At 42.8% G+C, this 26,530-nt stretch overlaps 1 long non-coding RNA gene across 3 annotated transcripts; it reads right to left on the reverse strand.

Moving 5' to 3' along the window:
- Positions 1–1,236: 1,236 nt before the first annotated feature.
- LOC114641465 (uncharacterized) lies at positions 1,237–26,530 on the reverse strand. 3 transcript variants are annotated; one of them, XR_007934767.1, is made up of 4 exons: positions 26,178–26,530; positions 2,185–2,296; positions 1,773–1,867; positions 1,237–1,567 (listed from the first exon to the last, which is right to left on the reverse strand). It is a non-coding gene; the product is annotated as an uncharacterized LOC114641465 (long non-coding RNA). The 3 variants fall into 3 exon arrangements; XR_007934768.1 differs by lacking the exon at positions 26,178–26,530 and adding an exon at positions 25,571–25,664; XR_007934769.1 differs by lacking the exon at positions 2,185–2,296.

The raw sequence follows: 26,530 nt of genomic DNA on the forward strand, positions 1-26,530 counted from the left end.
TATATTATGTAGTCCCTTTCACCTCTCTATCTATCTAGGTCTATGTTATATAGTGCCTTTCACCTCTATCTAGGCGGAGTGGTGGCTCGGAGGCTAGGGATCTGCCGGTTCGAATCCCGTAATGCCAGTAGGGACTCTGCTCTGTTGGGCCCTTAACCTGCCATTGCTGTGCGTTTTGAGTAGCGAGAAAAGCGCAATAGAAATGAAAAGAATGATCTACCTGTCATATTGTGCCTTTACTGTATTCCGGGGCCCTTTAGCCAGTCGTTTCCAGTTCTTGTGAAGCTCTTTGAATTTCTCCATCAGTTGCCCTGAGCTGACACTCTACGGTGCCGTCAGGACGGCCTTTGGCTCGCGGTGTGCCGACAGGCTTTGCTTTGGGGTGTCCTGCTGAGGTGTCGCCGTTTCATTTCAAAGTGCCAACAGCTTTACTGCTCTGACCGAGGACGTTCAGCCCGTGATCCGCGACGGGGCGCCACAGCAGTGCACAGCAGCGCCGCTCCCTCTTAGGAGACCGAGGTTCACATCCCCGGCGCTCTCTCGGTGTGTCCTTCCTTCTAGGAGTCCATCGCTAAACTGGCCCGTCCGTCTGTGTGTGTTGATGGGTCCGCCCAGTGCTTACTGGGATTGGCTGCACGCCCCCAATGGCTGGACCTTAAAGTGTCGAGAGAATAAACTGCACGCTTTTTGATTTTTTTGTAGACAGTAATTAGTGATCCTCTTTGATGTGTTTGTATATTTAGATATTTCATTCGTTTTCAAAGTAAACTTTATTTCATTGAATGACAAAAGCAAGCTGGACTTTAATGTGTCACCAAGATAAGAAATCAAACTATTTTGTCAAGTTATTATCAAATGCAAGTTTACATTTAATGGTCAGCCTTCACGCCGAAAGAAAGACAATGTCTGTCTTGTTAATGTCGTGCACTTGACCCCCCACCCTACAAAGACCCCTCCGTCTTTGAACCTCATGGAGGGGAGCGGCTTGTGTCCTGGTGGTCCGCACGTAAGACCCGTCATTGGCAGGCTGAGAAGATCGGAAGAAAACCCAAAGCTTCCGCACTTCACAGGCACAGGGGGGACCCCAGCACACAAGCCCCCCTTGTCCTTGTTGCTTCTTCACCTGCAGGCCTGGACTAGGAGACCCCCTGGCAGAGAAAAGCCAAGAAAACCAAGGACCCCGACATACTTCGTGACACTGGAGAGTCACCGATACAACAGCAGACACGGCGGGGACAGACGGCTGAAGGGGGACAGTCAAGTGACAGGAGGCTGATGTCAAGCTCATTGCTCTTTATTGTTTACTTACAGTTCAAACATTTTAATATCAAAGAAATCCAAACAAAGGTTTATTTATTGTGTGAGTGACTTGAAAAACACGATGAAGAAACACAAAAGAATATTAACTGATGGAGTGAATCGTGAGATCCAGCACTCGTCATCGTCATCATCTTCATCGCCGTCTGTGAGACCCTCAGCCAGCACAACTCCACTCGGGCCCTTCTACACACAAAAGGAAGTTTAAATCTGTAGTAGAAGCAGGTCCACTGTCCGGGGGTCTTCTTATCTGCCAAAGAAAAGTAAAAAATAAAACAAGGTCCTCAGCATTTAGTCATTTAAGTGCAGACTGGGCCGAGCCCTGGAATGGGGGGTCTCGGGGTCCACGTTTGTGATTGTTGGACCATCTTTTACACACAGAAACCTCTGTCGAGGGGTCAGACATTTAGTAAGGACCCCTGGGGTGGCGGCGGCAGTCTAATGTGAAGACTCACCCTGGTAGCTGAACTCCCAAAAACGCTGGCTTGGTTGATAAAGCGCCCCAATCTTGGAAGTCACATTCAGATCCATCCATCCAACGCCATTTGCCCTTTCAGAAAATAAAAGAATAAAAGACAAAGGTCCGTTGAGTTGGTCTTTGTGTTGCCCAAACCACAAGACCGTTGGCTCACTTTCTGCCCGGCCATTCCGTAGATTAAAATGCCCCCCCCCTTACGTGGCCGTGTTTGCCGCACAAGCCAATTCACAGACTGAATAACCGAAGAGGCAGCGAGCACAGGCAGGGGGGTCACAAGTGTGTCCGTCACACACACAGTGACGTTACGAGGACGCTGACGGAGCTCCTGGCCGAGGTGCCTGCCCCTTCTGTTGAAGTACGTAGAGAAGGTTACCGGAGAATGAGCTCACCATCTACAAGGCCTCCTAGCCACGCGTAAGGAAACCTGGAATAGTCATCAGTCAGGCCGAGGAGAAAGGGAGTCTCCTCAGCGCTGGGCACCGAAGAGAGGCGGCAAACCAACTGAAAAAGAAGAAACATTTGAGTGAACGTCAGCGCTCAACAAACGACATTTTTAAAAGCGGCTCTGACGTGACCCCCCACCACCACCCTTGTCTGTCTGTGAACTCAAAGGTGACACACTGATAACGTTACTCTACTCAAATGACCAACACAAAGATCTTTACCCAGGCCTCCTCATAACGAAGCTGCAGGTCAATGTAAACGTAACAGCTGCCATTGAAGGCTGTCCATGGTGAAGGGCAGTCGTGTTGATCGAGAGAAGTGACGGCCGAAAGAAACAAAAGACAAACAAACAAAGTCCTTTCAAAGCAATTCCGTTACTTGAGGTTTCTGCGCAGCTCTACATTTCAAGAAGTTCACCGATTAATAACAGACACCGTTTGCCGTTTCACTCCTTCACTCGGAGCTTTTGTTAATCCAAAGCGACGTCTCGGCGTCTGTGCTGCCAAAGGCGACGTGAAATGACAAATGACATACCTGGTGGCCACAGGCTCGGTGAAATCAAAAGCAGAATCATCGTGGAAAGGCCCTTAAAGAACAAAAACAAATGTATAAAAGGAGAAGCCCGCTGGCTTGGCGTCTCTGTCACGTTAAACAAAGAGTTCTTCGTCCATCCCAACAATTACTAACTCTGACACTTAGCTTCAGTGTAGAAAGCCAGTCAGTCAGCCGATACTGATCAATAATCAATAACTAGTGACAAGCACTCACCTTACTCAACAACTTGAAGATGACACAGAAACAGCGGTCAGATAACAAGTGCTGCTCAGAGCAGAGAAGACTTACAAGCACAAACTATTACATGTAAGTGAAGAATGGAGAAAAGCATGCAGCTCCTGGCTTGAAGGGAGAAAGAAAGAAAGAAAGAAAGAAAGAGAAAAAGAGAGAAAGAAAGAGAGAAAGAAAAAAAGAAAGAGAAAGAAAAAGAAAGAAAAAAAGAAAGAAAAAAAAAAGAGAAAAAGAAAGAGAAAAAGAAAAAAAGAAAGAGAAAAAGAAAGAGAAAAAGAGAAAAAGAAAGAGAAAAAGAAAAAAGAAAGAGAAAGAAAGAAAAGAGAAAAAGAAAGAGAAAAAGAAAAAAAGAAAGAGAAAGAAAGAGAGAAAGAAAGAGAAAGAGAAAGAGAAAAAGAAAGAAAGAAAGAGAGAAAGAAAGAAAGAGAAAGAGAGAAAGAGAGAAAGAGAGAAAGAAAGAGAGAAAGAAAAAAAGAGAGAGAAAGAAAAAAAGAAAGAAAGAAAGAAAAGAGAGAAACTGTGAGATGTACCTGTTTGGAAACCAAAAAAAAGAGGACCTCCGCTAAGCAGGCATGGGTTCGACCAGAAGACCATAAGCAACTTTTATCAAAGAGCCGACTGGACAACCAATGACCAATGTATGTGTGTGTATGGAGTAACCCTAATTTAAGCTTCTATTTCAAAATTAATTTCCATAATGACAGCAAATAAAAAATGTTTATTTGCATAATAACTAATGACAACAAATAAAAACAAGTATAAGGAATACAAAGATTATACAATCTGCTTGGGTTCATGCATCTTCATTCAGTCCCAGATAGGGTTGGGAATCGAAAATCGAATCGTTCCCACTGTTTCAGTTCCTTGGAATTGTTTGCCATTTTTGTAAACGATTCCCATATCGATTCCAGTCGCCTCGAATGACGTCACCGCGTTGCGTAGCGTCATTTACCCAGCAGCAAACATGGCGCCTAAGCGGCACAAATGCTCAAAAGTTTGGTTATACTTTACGAGAAAGGATGACAACAGGGCAACTTGCAATACTTGCAAAGTAGATATTTCATCAAAGGGAGGAAACGCTACGAATATCCAAAAGCATTTGCACACAAAACACGCGATAACCTTAAATGAATGTCGTGTTTTCGATCCGCTCCGGACTAGTGAATCTCAACCCAGCAGCAGCGGTAACGTTTGCAGGTCCTCTCCCGTTAATACGGCAGGTAACTAATCAACTAACATTGCATATTATGTTAGCGCGATTTGCCTTATTGCAAAACCTGCTATTACTGTGCATTGCATTTAGATGACCGTGACGAGAGAGACAGACAGACAGAGTCTGGCTGTGTCAGATGCTGGCAGTTCTCGCTGCAGTCTACCGGCAGCTTCTCCTTTCACAGAGGCGGGGAAAAGTAAAATGGCACAGGCCAGGATAGACGAATGTCACCGCAGTTTGTGGTAAAAGGCTTGCACCCATTTGCCACAGTAGATGCCCCCGATTTTCGGTAAGTGAATGTGTTTAATTGTAGGCTAAGTCAGGGAATGTCAAATTTGCGTCTTCTCCTGTTACCTGATGTTTCATCCGTTTCCATTTCTGAGCTGAAACGTGTTGAAGGCGGCCGTCACTGCAGATGGATGGGCAAGTTTTAGTCAAGATCATTACCTCACAGTAACGCTGCATTATGTCAGGAATGGCCAGGCTCAAGAAAAAGTCCTCAAAACCAAACCAGTGTACCAGGCACAGACAGGGACAGCTGTAGCAGAGGAGACTGATGAGATCTTGGAGGAGTATGGTATCAAAGACAAGGTTGTGGCAGCCACTGTTGATAATGCGGCCAACATGGATGTAGCTGTCAAAATAGTTGATGGTTGCAGAATTGCACAGTGCACAGTTCCATTGGACTTGAGTTGATTGTATTTGTTGCTGGCTGATGTTTTATTTTTGAGTGCTCAGCTCATATATACTTTTAAAAAGGAGAGTGTAAATGTTACTGGACATTCTTGTGTAATTGCCACAGAATAATTTATGTTATACTTTGTTATTGCTACAGAAGAATATTTAATTTTATTATTATTTTACATTTACACATTTTTTTCTGGGGACCCCGTGGCACCCCATCGAGGAGCCGTAGGCTGTGGATCTCTTAAGATCTCACTGTTGGGTTTGTAAGGTCATGCTACTCCTAAATTTCTATCTTGTTCAAAGAAATAAAACAAAGTTCTAAGCTAATCGACCCGTGTGTTCTCCTTTTTTAAAAATAAGAATCGAATTGTTAAACAGAATCGAAAATGGAATCGGAATCGTGAAAATCTTATCAATTCCCATCCCTAGTCCCAGATGTCAGTTTCTAGATGGTCCAGTTCCTTAGTTATTAATTTTATATCCTTAAGTAAAAAGTTAAAATAAAGATTTCTTGCTGGAGATTGAGCTCCTTTACGGGGGTCCAGCAGCTATGCAAATACAAGCTTCATTTAAATGTCCATGGCTCCTCTCAAAATGTCCATGTTGGCAAATGAGTTGGGCTCTTTACAAAAAGTGTCAGAAAGCAACTGAATTAAAGGCTCAATTTCTGCCACAAACTGGCAAATGAGCTAAAGCTGAATTCACAACTTTTTCTGAAGAGAGTTCTAATAAAAGACACCACCACTGCAATCCCTCACACTCAAATAAACATTTACACCTGGCTGCCATTCCACTACCACAGTTATCACACAAGCCAAGTTTGATTCCTAAAAGTTACTTGAACCTGCAAACAGGCTGGCTATACAAATCATTCGGAGGTCCTGCTTCACGTTTCAGCTTTCCCAAAATGCACTACACTTAAGTTCAGCACAACACAAGTGTCAAGGTTAGGTCATTTACCTGAAATCTATCAACAGAGAAGGTTAAACCAGAGTAGCAAAACAAGCAAAAAAGTCTAAAGGAAACACACACACTCCGAAGAAACCGACATAAATAAAAGAGCGAGTAGAAGATCCTTTATGGACATATGATTACATATGTTGGTGGGAGTACATCAGGGGGTTCGGACTATTCTGGTTCTTACCAAAGGCCTAAGTTCTCTGTACAGCCTAGTAGCCTCAACAGCAGTATAACTAGCTCCAAGATGGTGTTCCTCCATTAGCAAAACAGAGTTCAAGAAGTTACGCCAACATAGCCGCTTAAATGAATGGCCGCCTTTTCCACTACTTCTCAGTAGGCGATAGTGAAAATCCGGAAATAAAATAGGACGTAGGAAATCAAACATCACTAAATAAATCACAGTATTAAAAATTAACCAGAAAATACATGACCTCTGTAGAACACAAATTAAATAAGAGGTCAAATAATTCTGTGACGGTTAGGCAAATGTCTTTTTATGTTGTTTACAGGTCGTAGTTTAGGACAAACACCATAGCTTTCTCAAACTTAACTCAAAGTGTCATTTTCTTTTTCTGTGTAAAATAAAAGTTTAAAAAAAAAAAAAAAAAAAATGAACACGCGTAACTATCTGAGAAATGTGCTTGCTTTTTAAAGAAACCAGCGAGGCAGGTTGTTAGAAAGACACTACTTTGCTCGCCATTGTAGAAGAAGAATGTTCTCCTCAGCACCATGTATTTTGTGTGTTTAGTAAATTAGAATCTTTATAATAACTATTTTGTAACTTGCCAGTGAGAGACGCTTTGGCTTATGAACTAACAAAAATATGTTATTCCAGGGTTCAGGAGAAATAGTGTCCACATGAATAAAATGTAAGCTGTTTCTTGTTTTTCCCTTTCTCAGAGTGAATGTTTCAGGGACAAGGTCACAAGGCTGCAGAAAGTACATGTGGTTTATGCAAAGGCGTCTCTCCTGTGCTTAGCTTCGAAAACACAGATAATGCTTAGCTCAACAGACATATTGTTTAACTTTACTGGTTTGATAAGGATGTTCTTTCTGTCTTATTAATCATGAGATGCTGAAGTATAAAAAACCCCTCCTGGCTTTTGATCAGGGTTCAATTGAGCTTTGCGGCAATAAGTTATACTCTTTTGAATCTCTACTTACTGCGACTCCAAATTAATAAACAGGAGAATTTAGAAACTATTATCTGTCTGCTTTCCAGTGTGCCTTTTTCGTCCACAGTTTTTGGCGCCCAACGTGGGGCAGGAGACGGGCAGACGACTCCCTGGGCGGGTTCGTCCAAGTGGACCGATTTCCGCGGATCGAGGACCAGCTCCGGTAAAAGTTAGGACTGGCCAGCCTCGGGCGTTTTCCTGCGTGGGGAGTCGCTGACTTCCTCCTGACCGAAACGAAAAGCAACTGGATGGGATTTTTCCAGGCAGGCAGAAGGAGTCGCGGTGAGTAGATTCGGGGGATTCCCGTTGGTTTGACTGGTGTGCTGGAAGAAATAGAAGTATACGGGGAAAAGAAAAAAGAAAATAATAATAAAAGAGAATAAAAAATAAAAGCATGCTGAAAGAATAGAGAATCATACCGTATCGACCTAGAAGGGTTTTAGGGATTCATAGAGAGTGACGGCACAGTGTGAATGCTAGTAAGTCATCCCTTAAGAATTCGAGTAGAAAGGACCGAGTGGCACGTTCCTATATTAAGAGGAATAGGGGTGAAAGGGGCAGTTAGAGTACGTGTGAAATTTGGAAGAGGGGAGGTTGATTTCCACTTGTCGACTGGTTGATTCCGGGGACGACAAGTGGGACGAGAAATAATCGGGGATTGAGTTGCTCTCTGTTGAAGGCCTGCCGCTTACTATGGGAAATTATAATGGCACGCCAGTCAAACAGGTCCCCCAGGGTCCTCAAAACCTAATGTTAGAAGGATTATTTTCAGAGAATCACCAGGCTCCTAGTACACCGTCGGGATTGAAAGGCGGGTCCCCTAAACAGTTAATAGAGAAGCAGACTGGGTTGGATTTTAAAAGGCATGTGAGAAGTGGAATAAGCAGAGGCGTAACAACCTGCTGGCTGCTGAAGTCAAAACACAAAAAAGACAAGCAAGAATTATTGCTAGCGTTGCAGAAAGTGAAGATAGAGACCGCGCCCAAGCCTGAAAGTAAAAGAAAGCAGACCGAAAAGAAAGACCCCCTATACCCCGTAATCTGTCCACCCCCTCCTTACCAAAACTCCCCCGCTTCCACCTCCTGCACCCTCTTCTCCAACAACACCCCTGTTAACAGACGAACCGTCTGGAGCAGGTTTTTACGATGAACAATATCATTATGACCCATCCTCACATATTGACCCTAAAGAAGATAATTCAGATCATTCACAAGATGCTACTGGATTGTAATGGCAGAAATTAAAAGAGTCATCTGTCTCCCAGCGCACGAGCAGTCCGTGGACTGCAATTTGTGGAGCTGTTACAGAAGCTGGATAACATGTATGAAACAAATGTTGCAGAGTGGACACAGGTGCTCCGTCGACAGCTGAGCACCGCATGGGCAACTGTAAATCACGGTGATCATAACGGTGTCCCTTGGTGTTGGAGTGAAGGTCCTTTCCTCGCCCAGTGAGAGCCTTTGAAAGGAGCCCTGGCAGAAAAAATATAAAAAGGGCACAAACTGGTCACTAATTTCAGCCAGCTCACCGATTGCAAGATCTGATGGCTAATCACTCTGGGCTAGACAATACAAACGATAGAACTCGTGCTGCAGTGCCTCCTTTCATCTCGAGACTGAGAAGTGCCATTCAAAGCAAAGTCTGCACGTCCTGCAAAAAAGCTGGAAGACCGCAACGTTCGAGGAAGACAAGCGTCATGCAGAGCATGCTGACAGTCAGACTAAATTAAAAGAGTCAGAGACACAGACCAAACTTTTGGCTGCACAAATAAATTACTATACTGGAAGAACTGATCTGGCTAGGAGGAGAGGACGTGGAAAATTCTTTGGAGGTCGAGGGCGAGGGCACAGAAGAGGACGCGGGTTCCATTTATCAAACCCTAATAATCATTTTGCTCAGATGCCTAACCCTTCGGAGCAGACGCCAGTGTCATATGCCTGTTACGGCTGCGGTGAACTTGGACATTTCAGACGCAACTGCCCACACAAGCGCCTCCGTCACCCCCTCTCCCTGAGCCTAATGACATTCCTTGGTCCTAAGAATTATCAGGGACCCCAGCCACTTTTTCCAGTTTCCTTTGCTTACTCGTCATGCTGAAACTGATCTTTTATTGACTTTAATGGCAAAGAAACTGCCTTTGAAATGGACACAGGAGCCATGCGCTGAAGGAGGTTCCTGTGCAATTACAGCTCAGCATTAACAGTTTCATTATTGACTCGTTCCTTTCTGTTAAATCATTTGTGCCCTGTGAAACTGCTGGGATGGGATCTTATGACTTAAATTGTCAGTTTCAATTTTGTTTACCTGAACAAGGATTTTTGCTGCTCCATTCCTAAGCTCCTGTGCCAAAACTTCACACCCCAAGCCCTCTTTTACAGCCTGGACCCTGAACATCTCCCCGCACACCTTCCTCTTGAAAGCCCTTCATTCTTTCCCCTCATGCCTATTTTCCTCACTTACAAGTCCCGGACACCCTGCCTTGTACTGCCCAGTATTTCCCTACTGAAGTGGACACACCTTGGTTAGAATCTTTTCTTTCCGCCAGCACATGCCCTGAAACTTTGCACATTCCATGTATTTTTGTTGTCTACTAAAGCAGTTGCTTCAGTGCACCTCACATATTCACAAAGCGGTTTCTGTTTAGGAGATTCGGTTCCCCATGTTTCCTTAGCACTGTGGTCCCAAGGGAAAAATTGATTATGGAAGGATAGCACACTGAGCCACTGGTGATTTTCTCAAAATCTTCCTTCTGCCCGTACCGTGTCCAGGATCCTCTGTCTCCAGAGGCAGAGGCTGGCATCGCCGCCGTACATTCTGATCTCGTGAGGCGAGGAGCGATTATTCCAATTACATACTTTCCAGTCAACTCCCCCATTTTTTCCTGTAAAAAAAAGGCTGACGGGTCCTATGACAAGTTAACTCTGCGGTTTTTTTCCTAGAACACCTATTTTTCCTAATCCTTCCACTATTCTTTCCACGATGTCCCCGTCCGACCGGTACTTCTCTGTTCTTGACCTTGCTAACGCTTTCTTTTCCATTCCCGTGCACCCTAATTCTCAATCCTGGTTTGCTTTTACCTTTCAAAACCGCCGATGGACCTGGACCGTCATGCCTCAGGGATATACTGAAGCCCCTTGTGTTTATGGTTTTGGCCAGAAAAAGATAATAAATTGATACAGTATATAGATAAGAAAAAAGAAAAGAAAAATAAACAAACAACAAGTGCACATGATACTCAGAAAATTGCTATTCTTTTTAGGTGAAAATGGCCATAAAAAAGTGTCGAAGAAAAAAAAAAAAAAAAAACTGCAGTTACTTCAAGCTATCGTTAAATATTTAGGTCATGACATTTCTTGCGATACAAGAGCTCTCTCTAGCGGCCGTTTAACCATCATTCAAAACTTTCCAAGACCGGTCACAAAACAACAGGTTAAGTCAGCATATTTCTCTGTGGCTGCATAGCTTTTGGTGGGAATGTTTTCTTGTTGTGGAGTTGTGCTGTGTGTTTCCCGAGATGGATTATTTTTGTTTACAGTTGGCATTTGGGTCGCCACGGAAATTAGTGTTTCCTTGTTGTCGCTGACCCGGTTCCGCCTCGGACTTTTCCATGATCTGGAGGCTAGCATGTATGGCACCATGGTGAGATGAATTCCTTATTTAAAAGTAGTACCAGCTTGCGGCCTGAGAAGTTGTTTGATTGTAAGTTTTTCAGGAGGAGCACAGCCTTTACAAAATCTAGCTAACACTGCGATCTGGCTGCATGCAGTGATATAGCAGGCTGACAAGGCTCTATGTGATTAAAAAAAAAAAAAAAAATCAATAAATAAATAATAATAAAAATGCATTACTCTCACTGACTATATTCTCGTCCATTCACTGTGTTCGTGGACGAAAAAGGGGGGATTAATGAATGCAGTTTTAACGCAACCACATACAGACAAACAAAGTGCTCATGAGCCCTCTAACAGTAAAGGTACCTCACACCGTTCGTTCTATTTTAGTAGAGGATTTAAGACCAGCGCTGGCAAACCGATCCAACATCAAAAACTTATTGAATCCCTCTTAGAAGCTATAACTAAACCATCAAAGTTAGCGATCGTTAAATGTCAAGCTCACATAGGAAAACAAGATCCTGTCAGCAAAGGAAACGAATTAGCTGATCACTTTGCTAAACAGGCTGCATATAATAACACATCAATTTCTTTATTCCAACAGAGAAATAACCAGGACCCTGATAATCAACTTGTTTCTTTACAGAGTGCAGCCACGGACAGAGAAAAAAGAAAATAGTCCAAAGAAGGGTCCCTCTCTGATGGAGTCTGGACCCATAGGCAAACTAACAAACCTTTCCTCCCAAAGGCTTCTTTCCCAGGTATGGCAAAAATCGCTCATGGTCTAGACTATGCTGGAAGGGACGCCATGATTCAGGATGTTGAAAAACACTGGAAAGCTGCAGGCTTTTCTACATATGCAGAGCAGTTCTGCAGATGCTGTGCATTATGTCAAAAGTCTAATGTAGGAAAGGGCACCCAGGTAAGTCCAGGTAAGTCCCGCCGTTACACCTAATCCAATGGGTCCGTTTGAACACCTCCAAATGGATTTCATTGAACTAACTCCGTCTAAAGCTTACCGTTATTGTCTAGTAATTGTTGATGTGTTCTCCCAATGGGTAGAATTTTTTTTTTCTTCCTTCTAAACACGCTGATGCTAAAACTGTAGCCTAAGCTTTAATCAAAGAAATTATTCCTAGGTGGGGCATACCACAGAAATTGCAAACTGACAATGGCACCCTAAAATCTAAATTAGCAAAAATCTGTGAGCAGACAAATTTATCCTGGCCGGACACTTTGCCTCTGGCCTTAATGGGATTGAGGGGAAGAACACACCGGCAATTAGGACTGTCGCCGTTTGAAATTCTGACCAGACACCCATGCCTGTGGGCATGGTTATGTGAAATGTTAACCTGCATACTGTGGACAATGATCTTCTCTCTTGTCTTACAGGTCTCCGAGCTTGTCTGAAAGAAGTCCACGAGCAGGTTAACCAGGCCTGGAGGACTAGTCTTCCATCTAAAGACACGCCGATTCCCTTAGGCACTTGGATCCTCGTCCATGACACTCGGACGAAACATTGGCATCAGCCGAGGTGGAGAGGACCGTTCCAAGTTCTTCTATCCACACCACATGCAGTGAAAATGGAAGGATTGCCCGCCTGGATTCACGCCTCACATTGCAAGAGATGGCACCCTTTTTTGCTGTGCTACTATGCTTTCTTTTCCCTTGTCTACTGCCCTGGTCACCTTGACTTTCCTGTTAGGAATCACCACATCAGTACAGGTTGATTTCTGCTCTATTATCAACTGTGGGACTGGTCGACAAGCCCAGTGGACCTGGTCTGACAAATACGTGTGTATGACTGTTTCAAGGTATTATTGGGGAAGTAACTGCGACACCTGGCAATGGGTTTTTGCTAACACTGGAACTGAGGACTGGGGTTCTCAACCTTTTGAGGCCCAAAAATACGGTTTGAAAAATCGATTTTCTATCATAAAAGGACATGCTTCTCATAAATGTGTTGACAACCATTGTAACCCCTTGATCATCATTTTGAAGAACTCCTCTTTACATGACTCAGGAACCTATATATTAGGGGCATATGTATCTGGAACAGACCCTTTAGGGAGATTTCTAATTAAGATTGACAATCCTGTTACTAACACCTCTCATTCTCCTGCACACACACCTGTCACCCCAACTTCTGGTCCAGACTTTTCTTCTGTTAAGATTATGAATATTTCCACCCTCTCATCCACTTTTTCAATTGAAACTGGCTATGGCGATCAGAATCGTTGGTTACAGTGGGTATTATATTTGGCTAAGTAAGTAAATCAATCTGATTGCTACGCCTGTGCTACGGCCAGGCCACATTTGGCTACCATCCCTTTCCCTCTTTCTAATATTTACCCTGTTGGTCTTCCTTGTCTCCTTGCCCTTTTTACCTCTCCGTCCACACCAAAAGACTCTAACTGCATTACACTTTCTCTCCTCTTTCCCCCCCCACTCCTCATATGACTCCCCGATGTTCCAGTCTCATGAAGGCAATTATACCTGCTTCTCTAGTAATTATAGTTCCCCCTTCCGAGGTACTAATGTTGGTCATATCCCTTCTTCCTTCTGTTCCCAGACTTTCCAGGTTAACTCCACCTCATTTAATTCTACATTATCACTTTTCCTGTTGACACAGTCCACTCCGCGTGCTGATATTTGGTGGATGTGCAGTACATTAAAATTACTTGATATTCTTCCCCCTGTTTGGACTGGCACATGCGCATTAACCCAACTTGTTATGCCTTTCCGCCTCCTCCCTTTGAATTCTCCTCGCGTGTCGTCCAGCTCTGGCCGACGTCGTCGACCCCGCTCTGCTGACCCCTCCACATTCTCTCTTCACGGCCCTGGCGTTTACTTTGATTCCATTGGTGTCCCTCGCGGAGTCCCTGATAAATTTAAAGCACGAGATCAAGTTGCTGCTGGATTTGAGTCTATTTTCCCCCAAATTACAATAAATAAAAATGTAGATTGGATTAATTACTTATATTACAACCAACAGCGTTTCCTGAATTTTACTAAAGAGGCTGTTGAAGGGATACATGAACAGCTTGATAGAACATCTCTTATGACTTGGCAAAATCGATTAGCATTAGATATGCTCCTTGCTGAAAAGGGGGGTGTATGTGCTATGTTTGGTGATGCGTGCTGCACTTCCATCACTAATAATATGGCTCCCGATGTATCAATCACCCGTGCTTTGCCAGGTTTAACTGCCCTTTCAAATAAATTAGCTACCACTTCTGGCATTTCTAGCCCCTGGGGCTGATGGCTCAGGTCAGTTTTTATTTCACTGGCCGTTGCTTTTATCATTCTGTTGCTTGTGGCCTGCTGTATAGTCCCCCTAATTAGATATATTGTGTCCCAGTATTTCACTGCCTCCGTGGCCAAGGCTTATATGTTACACGAAGAATGCATGCTTCCCATTTCTTCCTCCTTTCCTTCCACTCCTTCCCCTTCTCCTACTCTCTCCCTTGTTACTCCTATGTCACCCATATTTTTGTTGGTTCAAAAAGGGGGGAATGTAGAAGAAGAATGTTCTCCTCAGCACCATGTATTTTGTGTGTTTAGTAAATTAGAATCTTTATAATAACTATTTTGTAACTTGCCAGTGAGAGACGCTTTGGCTTATGAACTAACAAAAATATGTTATTCCAGGGTTCAGGAGAAATAGTGTCCAGATGAATAAAATGTAAGCTGTTTCTTGTTTTTCCCTTTCTCAGAGTGAATGTTTCAGGGACAAGGTCACAAGGCTGCAGAACTGTACATGTAGTTTATGCAAAGGCGTCTCTCCTGTGCTTAGCTTCCAAAACACAGATAATGCTTAGCTCAACAGACATATTGTTTAACTTTACTGTTTTGATAAGGATGTTCTTTCTGTCTTATTAATCATGAGATGCTGAAGTATAAAAAACCCCTCCTGGCTTTTGATCAGGGTTCAATTGAGCTTTGCGGCAATAAGTTATACTCTTTTGAATCTCTACTTACTGCGACTCCAAATTAATAAACAGGAGAATTTAGAAACTATTATCTGTCTGCTTTCCAGTGTGCCTTTTTCGTCCACACCATGTTTCCCACATGAAGGGAAAGGTTTTGTGAAAACAACAACTGCTTATGTCTGTAACTGTACGAAATACTAGTTATTATTCATTACGAAATTAATATGCTTTATACTTACACATTCGTAGTAAAATAGCTCTTATTATGGATAAGCGTTACAGCTGAATGTGTTGTTGTAAAGACCAAGAAGTCGATGTGAGAGGAAGTGCGCCGTCATTACGTTTAACTTAAATGTCTTCTGTTCACAGTATAGTTTTTTTACTTAGAATAATAAGTTAATATTTTTCTTAAAATATAAAAATGTTTACAACTTATTATTCTTAATTTGTTAATTGAATTAGAATTAAATAAATTAAAAGGGTAAAACCCATTTTTATTAATTAATGATTATTTTGCGTATAGTTAGCTATTTTTTATTATTATTTTTCACACATTCAAGATGTATTTTTTACAGTGTAGGGAGGCTATAGGACATCAGTTTCCAGTGTTTAACCTGAATATTATCTACAGGACCAGTCTGCAGTTACTCTTGGCAAATTCTGAAATAAAAATTCATTCATGTCTGGTTTTTCTGTGAGATTTTTCTCATGTGCCAGAATGACTGCATTTCTCTTCTTTGAATGCAGCATTGTTCAGCGGAGTGGAGTGAGAATGCGGTTCTAAGTAGAGAAAGAGCTTTCTCATGCAGCTGAAGACACGCCAGTGATGAGTGCTGTGACATATAGCCAATGCAACATAGGGCAGGCCTCTTTGTACGGCTCAATGCATTTGCGTGATTCACAGAGATTAGCATCAGCTGGCAGTTTAGTGATCACCATTGCTTTTGCCACAGCAATTTCATTTTGCAAGCTCATGCTGTTTTGCTCTGTGCCTGAAGTGGTTTCAGGAGAGAATAATCAGGAAATAATTCTGATTTAGGCAGGAGAAGCGATGTGGCCCTCAATAATTCAACATTTCTCTGAGAGAACCTTGTCTCCATTCCCACAATAGCTCGGTCTATCAAGAATGCTGAACATAGCCCTTTTAAAAGTCTGATTAGGAGCAATTTGTTCATCAGAGTCACCGTACCCAAGTGTAGACACGACAATACTATCATCAAGCTGTGAATTAACTTTCCGTTTCCTTTTGAGCGAATTGGTAGGCCTACTTTCACACGGAGAGAAATGATCCTCCCAGAATGAGTGGCATCTCATCTCCTTCAGTGTGGCCAGTGAAGCGGTCACCACCTCCCCAGCAGGGCACAAATCCACTGCATGTGCCTGTAGAATTGCATTGGCTGGTTTCAGCACACCAAGCACATGAAGGAGGAATTTTCTTGTACTGAAGAAATTCTGCTTTTTTAATTGGATCAGAAGACCACATGCCTCTATGCAAATGTCAAAAGGGGCCATGTCAGCCTCTGCTACCTGAGAGAAGCCCCCTTATAGCTTCCACGTTGACGACAATGGACTTTGTGACATCATAATGACTGGTTCTAACATCGATGGATTAGAAGCCAGAAGGCTACATGACCGTCATCAAGTCCTTCCGTGAGAACCCTAAATACAAAGAGGACTGTTCATTTATATCAGGTAGAATGCCCAGAGGGGACTGGGTGGTCTCGTGGTCTGGAACCCCTGCAGATTTGATTTTTCTCTCCAGCCGTCTGCAGTTTTTTTTTTTTTTTTGTCCTCCCTGGCCATCGGACCTTACTCTTATTCTATGTTAATTAATGTGGTCTTATTTTACTTTGTCTTTTATTTTTCTTTTCTTCATTACATAAGGCACTTTGATCTACATTTTTTGTATGAAAATGTGCTATATAAGTAAATGTTGTTGTTGGTCCATCGTATTTCTAAAAGTCTTGTCAGTGTGGCTGTATTGTGTGTGTGTGAAACTTAATGTCCGTCACAAAATGAGTTCAATGAATTTGAGCAGTCAGAGAACTTCTTAGCCAGAGGTTCAGATTCCATCGCATGTATCACTGCTAAATGGAGCTGCTGCTTGTAGCAGTGTACATATGGAATGTACTTACACACTTGGTTTTGTAACAAAGCCTGGACACCACCCCTTGGCCCACACATGACCGAAGCACCGTCAAAACACTGACACACTAAATTGTCTGGGCTGTAATCTAGCTCAGAGAGATGGGGCAGAATTGGGTTACAAATATATTCAGCATCAAGCCGATTCGGTTCAATGAAGCCAATCAGGTCTTCTTCAGGGATGGAGTTCTGGACACATCTAATCACTCCAGACAAATTCTCAATGTTACTGCGATCCCTGGTACCATCACTTTTAATGCAGAGTCCAGGAGAGTCAGCTTCTCATATTTGGTCCTGATATCTTTTACCTCCATTTTGGCAAGAGTCAATCATTTAATTTTGAATTACACTGGATGTGCATTTTGCGTTGTCTGGGATGTATTTTACAATTTCTGCAAGTCTGGTATCATTTTTGATTGTGTAATCAAAGAACTTAAGGAAAGTCCGTCCTCCTCCTCCTCCTCACCTTCGTGATTGTGACCATGCAGAGCCAGTTCATGGACTGCAAGGAAGTGAATGGCCTCCCCAGTGCTTTTCACATCATATCTATTCTTTTCTATCTGGGTTGGACCCAGTAGTTGAACTATGCATTCACCTGTCTCTGCCCGGCACCGATACTCTTGCCATGCAGACATGGCTCTGACGTGAGGGATACTAGACACGTTTGTGGAAGCCGCCAGTCTTTTTCTACAGATTAGTAGCCCAATTAGTGAAGCCGTGTTTGGTGAATATGTTCTCACAGTCCGAATGGAAGCACTAAATTTGTGGCAGGCAAAGCAAAAGCTGGCATCACGGACAACAGAATATTCAAGCCATGGTCAAGACTGATTCCAGCTTGCACTAAAACATCTGAGTGTCTTTCCGAATGCGCGCTTGAGATAATTAATTAAAAACGGGCTGGGATGGGCTATCCATATTTAAGTCAGGCAGACCGGACTGTTGATTTTGTTGAAGGCAGAGGTTTGGAGTACCCGACACGGGCACAGAGCTGGAGGATTGTGGGCTTATCTACATCTTTTGGAGTTTCAGTTCCCGACGTGGGTGCGCTGTGCTCCGTGTTGGTAGCAGCGGTGCTGGGCTCAACCGTGGAGCCAGCAGCTTGCGGAGGGACACAGCATTTCGCAGGATGGGCACAGCTCATCTCTGGGGGGGGCAGTGCCCACACCTCTGGATTTAAATGATGAAATATTTAATGAATCGGGTGAAATCTGTTCTCACTTTGATTGTTAAATGGGCGGGCAACACGGTAAATGTGTTAGTGACTGGGATTGTGCTTCTGTAACTGAAAGATTGGTTAGGAATGATACAGACAGGAGAACTGTCATTTTTATTTAAGGACTTGTTTTCTTATATGCTGTGCTGTGACTAAGACGACTTACTGCTGCTGGTGACGTCAGACGCTTTTATGCCAGCAGGTCCAGATGTGTTCATCTCAACTGCCGCAGCACACAAGAGGATCTTTAATGCCGACCTCCGTAAAAATCGCCGGGTTCTCTTTTCACCACAAAGGCGTCCACACGATCTGCTCTCTGTTTGAATGTCAGTTGTAATTAGCTGGGCAGCATGTACCTTTATTCAATTACACTTTAGATTTCAACTACAGAGTGTGGATCGTTTTATACTTACAACGCTCACTTTGGAGAGTCCTGTGTGTCCCTGTGTGTGTGACAGTGTGCCGGTGACCGATCTGCGCCGTGTCTGTCAGCCTCTCTGATGTGCTCCGGATTGACACCTTTGAATGTTTGGTGCAGCACAGCGAAATCATCCTGACCTGCCACAGTGGGTTTGTTATCACCCTGTTCAATGGTGGGATTCATGGACATCAAATGGCAATGAATAGAAGATGGATTAATGAAAATATGTGAGCTGCCTTACACAATTAGTCATCGCATTTTGATGGCGACTCTAAGAGGGCAGGATTCCCGAGCAGATCTCTTATGCGATCCTTCCACAGCATCTCTCAAAGTTATTTTGTCGAATTACGTTATAAATACATCATTCCTTACCATTTTTTTTAATTCAGGTGACTCTTTAATCCGACTTGAACTCGGGGTGAATACAAAAAGCAACTGCCTTAGTGAGTCGAGGCGCAGGACAACATGCGCGATCAGCGCTTGACACACATTTGACTGACGGCGTCTTTTCTTCGTAGTGAACTCCTCAGTTTTGTGCTCCACAAAAATATTGTAAAGTATATTAATAAATGAAATATCTCATTAAATTGATCGAATGACATCTGTCGGTTTAAGGATCTTCTTTCTCAGATGTGCGCACCGAAAAGTCGAGAGTTAGCCTTTAGTCTCCGTTTACTTGGTTTTAAATAAGTCAGAACAAAGAAAGCATTTGAGGACATTTATTTATTTAACTACAACACTATAGGGAGGTGGAACCCAAACAACAGTCGATTAAATGTGATCTCAAGAAAAGATAAGTGCTAATAATAATAATAATAATACTGATAAAAGGACCAATATATACAATGTAAAGGAGTAAAATTGATTTAAACAGCTGGGGCTCCGTCTCTCACACACACAGAGAGCCAGCATACCCGTGTCACACTAAATTTTGAAAATAAAATGTATATTAAAAAAACAATACTTCTTCCTGATTTTTATCAATTTCATGCTAAGAACTCACCTCATCCGGGATTACTTCACAACAAATTGCAGTCTCAGTTACCACTAATTTTAAATAGATAGTAGAAATCTGCTCATCAATGTGATTAGATAAAACTTATTAAAACACATCTTTATTTATTAGCATCTCTTTATCTCTCATATGAAGCTTTCATGACCAATATTCTTTATTTATTATGAGATAATTACCAACAATGGTAATATAAATATGTGATTTGTTATATCTTTATGTTGAATTTCTTTAAAATACTCATTTGAAAAAACAAATATTCACATCATATATTTTCAAACATTAAAATATACTATGTCTTTATATTTCTGGTTATATGTGCTAATCACATATTTGATTGCATCTTTTCCATAAGGGTCCTTTTATACTTATGAAAAATTTAATACAAAAAGATTCATCTTCATAATCTCAAATTTCATCAATAATTGTTTATTAAAGTTGCTTCTTATATTTTCTCGAAAAAAATTTAATTATTATATATGATGAAGAAATTTGTAAAAAATATACCTTTTCCCTTTTCACCCCCTCAGGGGCAGAATTTGGAAAAATCGATTGTTAGTGGGTGCCATAATGTCATGAAGTGTTTGTAGGACCGAAGCTTGAGGCTGGGTGTTGATATGTCGCCCGGTTAGTCACTTTACATTGTTATATGTAGATATCCATATTACTAACCGAGAATGCTAAACCAGATGCACGCAGGGACATCTGGCCATGGGCCGTAGCCGCAAAAAGACATACTGCGCAGGCGCCCCAAGAAATGAGGGGCCGTGAGAGGCGGACAAGACCACAGAAAAAAGGAGTCAAAGAAATGAGGCGACGCGAGCACAGAAAAAAGGAAAAGGCACAGAAAAAAGTAGTCAAACGCAGGCGCCGCACGAAACCCATTGCACACGAAACTAGCACACACAAAAAAAAAAAAGAAGACGCTCGCGCACAACAGCAAGGCTCCCCCCCCACCCCCTACAGGCACCGGACGGGACACACACCAAGAGGGGGATTTAACAAGCCCATGGAACACAAAAAGAAAGAAGACGCTCGCGCAACAACAATCCTCACCCCCCCCCCCCACACATCAATAAGAAGTGACACCCAAAGCCACATATCTAAAGGAAACGTCCATATTAAACATACGTCATCTCAACACCTTCACACTAGGCAGCATAGGTGGATCTCATTACAATAAAGCACTATTAACCGTTCAACTGCAGAAAAGGCTCCATATTAACAGTGAGTGTGCGATCCTCCTTATTACTTATCCATATTTCGCACGCAGAGGAACAAACAAGTCATGAATACACGGTCACGGGTACAAAACGATTCGGATCGGATAATGGGACAAAACACACGAACATGAATGAAACAACAAAATACACGGCGGCGCATACAACGTGCTTCAGAAACTCCGGGAGAAAAAATGTCTCGGATCAAAAAAAGCAAAGCTCAAGTAACCCCGTTACAGAGACGTGCCCAAATGGACAGACACAATGAACGTAGAGGCATACAGCGCGCGTCTCAAAGTGCTGCATCGAAACAAGCACGATTTCAAAAGAAAGAGCTCGCGTCTCAGACATACAAAAAAGGGAGCGAGGAGACAGAATAAATGAACGCAGACGTGTACAACGCGCATATGACCTGCCAGAAAAAAAGCAAGCAAGACTCCAAAAGCAGAAAGCTCAACTGACCGACATACAAAAACAGACAAGGCTCGATACAAACAATGCACGACGTAGAGTGAAACGGACTTTTCGCAAAGCAGAGGCGAATCAATTAAAACTCAAAAATAGCGCGTCACAAATAATGGACATGCAACAACGCGGCACTCAAACACCACAAGCAAAACCTGCCCGTCGCAGACATCAACGCCAGACACCTGCTAAACGCTTACGCCAGTTGGCTGACAACGCCTTCAATAATGAGTCCACTATTGAGGAAAATTCATTGGGATTAATGAATGTCATTTGCAATCATTGTCATTCACTTAACTTCCCAGAAGAAACAACTGGCAATACAAATAATGAATTTACACGTTGTTGTCAAAAGGGGAAGATTAGACTGCCTCCTTTACATTCATATCCTGAATATCTACAGAAGCTTCTAACTAACGATGTGCCTGAAAGTAAAAACTTTATGAACTGCATTAGATCCTACAATAGTTCATTTGCTTTTGCATCTACCGGAGAACATATCAGGCCACCAAAAGGCAATGGCCCATACTGCTTTCGCATATGTGGTTAACACAACGCACTATATTATGTCCAAAAAATAATGTTAATGAAATGACCTGGTTATTAATGTGATTACTTCCTGGAGAGACACGGCTCTTTCTAAGCTCTGACAAAGTTGACTCGGATGACGACAATGAACATCTGAATTTCCCCTTAGAATATTTAAACACTATTAACCCGGCCGGATGACCACAACACAATCTTACCCTTAAAAACGGAACAATAATCATGCTATTAAGAAACCTTAACACTAAACAGGGTTTATGCAATGGCACACGGTTAGTCGTCTACACCATGACACACAATGTTATTCAAGCAACAGTTCTTACAGGATCACATGCTAACAATACTGTTCTCATTCCTAGAATTGACCTTACGAGTTCTGACCTGGAATTACCTTTTACATTGAAACGCCGACAGTTCCCCATTAAACCTGCATTTGCCATGACCATCAACAAATCACAAGGACAAACCATGGACAAGATTGGCATCTACCTCTCTGAACCCGTTTTTGGACATGGACAACTTTATGTTGCCTTCTCATGTGTTCGACGTTCATCTGACGTTAAAGTTAAAGTTATAAATGATCCATGCCAAGGAAGACTCAAGGACAAGACACCATCTTTACTACTAATGTTGTATACAGAGAAATATTCCAATAAAACATTACTCTATGCCAAACACTCTATTTTTTATTTCTATAGGCATCATCCAAACCTGCACACTATTCTATATCTAATTCATACATCTCACTCTTTGTCATGCCCCAACGCCAGGGGTTGGCGAGCGAAGCGAGCAGGGGGCGGAGCCCCCTAGTATTATTATTATATATTTTGTATTTATTTTATATATAAGTATATATATTTTGCCCGCGACGCTTGACAGGTTGTGTGTAAACTGTAATCGTCTCACTGGACGACCTTCAACACCTGATTTTGTATAAAGAACGCCATTATGTTAAACCTCAAAATAAAAATGAAATCGCCGCCCTGCAGCTACTAACTCACACACACCACCAAAAGTAGAAGGCTGCAACAGATCAGCGTAATGTTCAGTTGATGTGGGGTAGTTGCCACCATTACTGTCATGAGACATAATTGAAAATTCCGTCTAATTGTCTACTACATACCTAATGTGAATTTCCCCTTGGGATTAATAAAGTATCTACCTACCTATCTAATGATTTGCTCACGTACTTCCATTGCCATTTCCAGACTCCGAAATAAGCAAGCGCCGTCTCCTACATGGGAACGACAACATGGCGTATCATTTCCTCATTAATATTCCAAATTTCGTCTGCCATTGTGTTATAGTGAAATGAATAACGTTTGTTGGACAGAACAGGAGCTGTAGTACTATAGTTTTAAAAGCGTGTGTGATCTGAGAGAATGGAGGTTGAAATACTAAAAATATTGTATTTATGAGGATATCGAATAGAATAAGCGAATAAGGGGCGCCGTGCCGCAGTGGGTAGCGCTGCTGCCTCGCAGTTAGGAGACTCGGGTTCGCTTCCCGGGTCCTCCCTACGTGTAGTTTGCATGTTCTCTCCGTGTCTGCCTGGGTTTCCTCCCAAAGACATGCAGGTTAGGTGCATTGACGATTCTAAATGGTCCCTAGTGTGTTTGTGTGTGTGTATGTGGTAGGATATAGCGGGTTGGATGATGGATGGTTAAACGAATAGGGAGATCTATTTATGACATCCATATATGATAGAGATATCCATTTAATACGTGAAAGTACAGTTTTTACGATGTAGAAGGTAGACCCGATCGAAAGTCGTATCGAGCGCACAAACGTCTTCCCTGCACAGAGAAATGTCCCGTTTATAACGAAGCGGCCGGCGCTGTCCTGCTGCAGCTTCTGTACACACAGTGGCGGCGGCGGGGTGCTGCGCGCACAATACGAGCGCTACGACGATTATTTTGTTACAATTCTTAGTAGCTAATAATTATACAATTGGTGTGCATGTTTAAAAAAAAAAAAAAACTAAAATTAAAATATTTTTAATGTAGAAGCACGTATTTAAGTATATTAAAATACGCGTTTATTTTTATGTATTGAACAGTTTGTGCACTAATTCTGCCGTATCTCAATCAAGTAGTATCTGATATGCGGGTGTTGGGGATTAAACAATTTTAAACTTTTTCATCCCCTCAGGGGTTACATTTTGAAAAACAACTAAGTTCATGTTTAATTAATTCTTTTGTAGACAATATTTATTAAGTATGAAGACCAAAGTCTTATTTTGATTTTTTTCCAGACGAATTTGGACCCCCGTATCATCCCTGTGGGGGTTAAATTAGGAAAAATTAAAAAATACGCTTTTTTTTTTTTTTTTTTTTTTATTGAAGTGTCTGTATACCAATTTTTGTGTTTCTCAGTTAAGTAGTTTCTGATACATGGGTGTCACTTTAGAAAAGTTTACCCCCCCCCCCCCCCCCTTTTCACCACCTTAGGGGTTGAATTTCGAAAAATCCCTTCATAGCGGGTGCCTACGTCACAAAAGGAATCCACTGTCCACATTTCACATTTCTAGCTCCAGCGGTTTAAGCTCTGCGTTGATCTATTAGTCAGTCACTGTACAGTTTTATGTATATTTATAGCTTCGCCCACATTGTAATTAAACAGGACAAACTTAAAAAAATCAATACACGTTGGCACTGTGTCTGATCGTGTTCAGATCTGACGGGAAAGCGTCCCCCGCGTGGGAACAAAAGCAAATGGCTGTGATATCTCTGCCAATCAGCAGCTCCCCTCTAAACCACATGGAGCTCTGAGCTCTCTCAAAAACGTCAAACGTTACTCCTTCACAATCTGTAGAGGAGAATTCCTGCTGAACAAACAGGTATCGTTAGCTCAGCGAAGGCAGGGTGCACTCCAACACATGGCGACAGGTAGAGACACTCGAACAGAGGCTGGCACGTGACTGAGAAAGGCCCCGCCCCCTGCATTCGGCCCACAGCCACTCTGTTGGATTGGTGTAAATACATCGGTACCGCAAGCGAACTCTGGGAGAAGTCGCAAAATCAACCGGAAAAATTGAACCAAATTCTAGAAAACAAGCAGATCTAAATCCGTTAAGTAAATCTGTCGTGAAAATCGGACAGACATACAGACAAAACGGTTTCTTAGCGAGCACCTATGGGCCAAGGGTGACCTACATTTCAAGTCCTCATGGTTCGGGAGATTTCGTTATGAGCGAGTCAGTGGTACTTGGCATGCATACACATATCATGATCTGGTTCTCGCAACTGAAGAGGGCACCGTGGCGGATGTTTGCTGAATGGCAGCCCAACCACAAGCGTTACCTGGTAGGTAACCACCACACGATAGAGACAGATAGAGAGAGAGATAGACAGACATTGAGCTCAAAGTTCAAGAGACGTCATTGAACTTGAACGGGAGTTTGTGTAACGTTAATGCAAGTGGCCAGGAGATGTCACCACCAGAAAGCCGAATGTCAAATGCTTCGACACGATTTTCGACACAACCGAGTCAAATGTTTCGCTCCTTCGTCACTCCGCGCACGAGTAGCTCTAACACCGCTTAACCCTTCGGCAGCAGCCATGATCCACTGTGCTTGTGGCGGCAGCAGAGAAACGGGGGGCTGGCGATCTGTGCGGTGTAACATTAATTAGTGCCCACACTACAACAAACGATCGGTAGGTTACTAACCATTGAAAAGAACAACTGATTTGAGGGAAATTCACACCTAAAACTAAAAACAATGACAAAAGACAGATTACACCTGGCTACAATTGTACATAAAACCGGGCAAACTGCCAGCACCACTCTACAAGCCGAGCAGCAGACGAAAAGCTCTTTGTACTTCTGTCCCAACAAATTGCTTTCAACCTACGATGGCCTGGCGCCACGTCCAGATGTTGCATTATGCCCGATGCTTCATCTGCCCTACAGCTCTGCTCAGGCTTAGAAAATAGACAATTCTACCTGTGAAATGACCGTGGAGGCTTCAGTGATTTATAGCAAACTAACACATCACAACTTTTGCGCTTGACTGTGCGCCACACAACATAACGACATGCGCTTCCTTTCATATCTGCCCCGCCCCTCCAGTCCATCCTTTAATCACTTCCCCCAAGTTGCCGTAAAACAGAGTGAATACACGGCGTTCCACGCTTCGTCCACTTCTCAATGTCTCTTAACTTTTCCCCTTTCAGCACCCAGAATTTAACACTCGCTGCCTTTCTTCCATTCTGTGTAATCAAATTCCCAGTTGAACCCAGCCTAGCAGAAACCAAACCAGGGACGCACCCAGCCTTGGCCTGGCACACACACACATACACACAAGCAGAGGGAATAAAACAATTAAAAATAATGTATTAAACACCAATAATAATAATAAAAATTAAATAACTGCACGCTAAACGATCTCACCCCTATTCCCTTTCGGCGATTACACAATAAACACAAACAAGCCACAAAGAAAAACCACACACTAAAACGTTCATGGAAAACGGCAGCTGATGAAATGCAATGATGGAGGGCGATAGTCCAGAGAGCAGCACGTTGAATGGGAATGTAAAGATGGTCCTACCGGTATTTCCTGATGAGATGAAGACAGTGAATAGGATCAGGAGCGCTCCTTTCTTCACAGGGTGACAACAAATCCTCGGACAGTCCTCATGTGCAGGAAGACACCAGGCAGACCATAGCCCAGAACAAGAGACGATCCAGGAGACAGCAGGAATCCACCGGTATCCGAACAGCGGACAGGCAACTCCAAGCACGAAACACCAAAGACTTCTCCCATTTTTGGTATCACTGGCTATTACTGATGTGTCGTTCGCGAACGAGCCGGCTCTAAGAGCCGCGGCTTTGAAGCGAACGAGAGGAGCCGATGCCCGTCTAGCAGAGCCGAAGCTTCAGCCGCTCCTGCTCAGCTCTGCT

The sequence above is a fragment of the Erpetoichthys calabaricus genome, chromosome 4, assembly GCF_900747795.2.
Source record: "Erpetoichthys calabaricus chromosome 4, fErpCal1.3, whole genome shotgun sequence".
Lineage (NCBI taxonomy): Eukaryota > Metazoa > Chordata > Cladistia > Polypteriformes > Polypteridae > Erpetoichthys > Erpetoichthys calabaricus.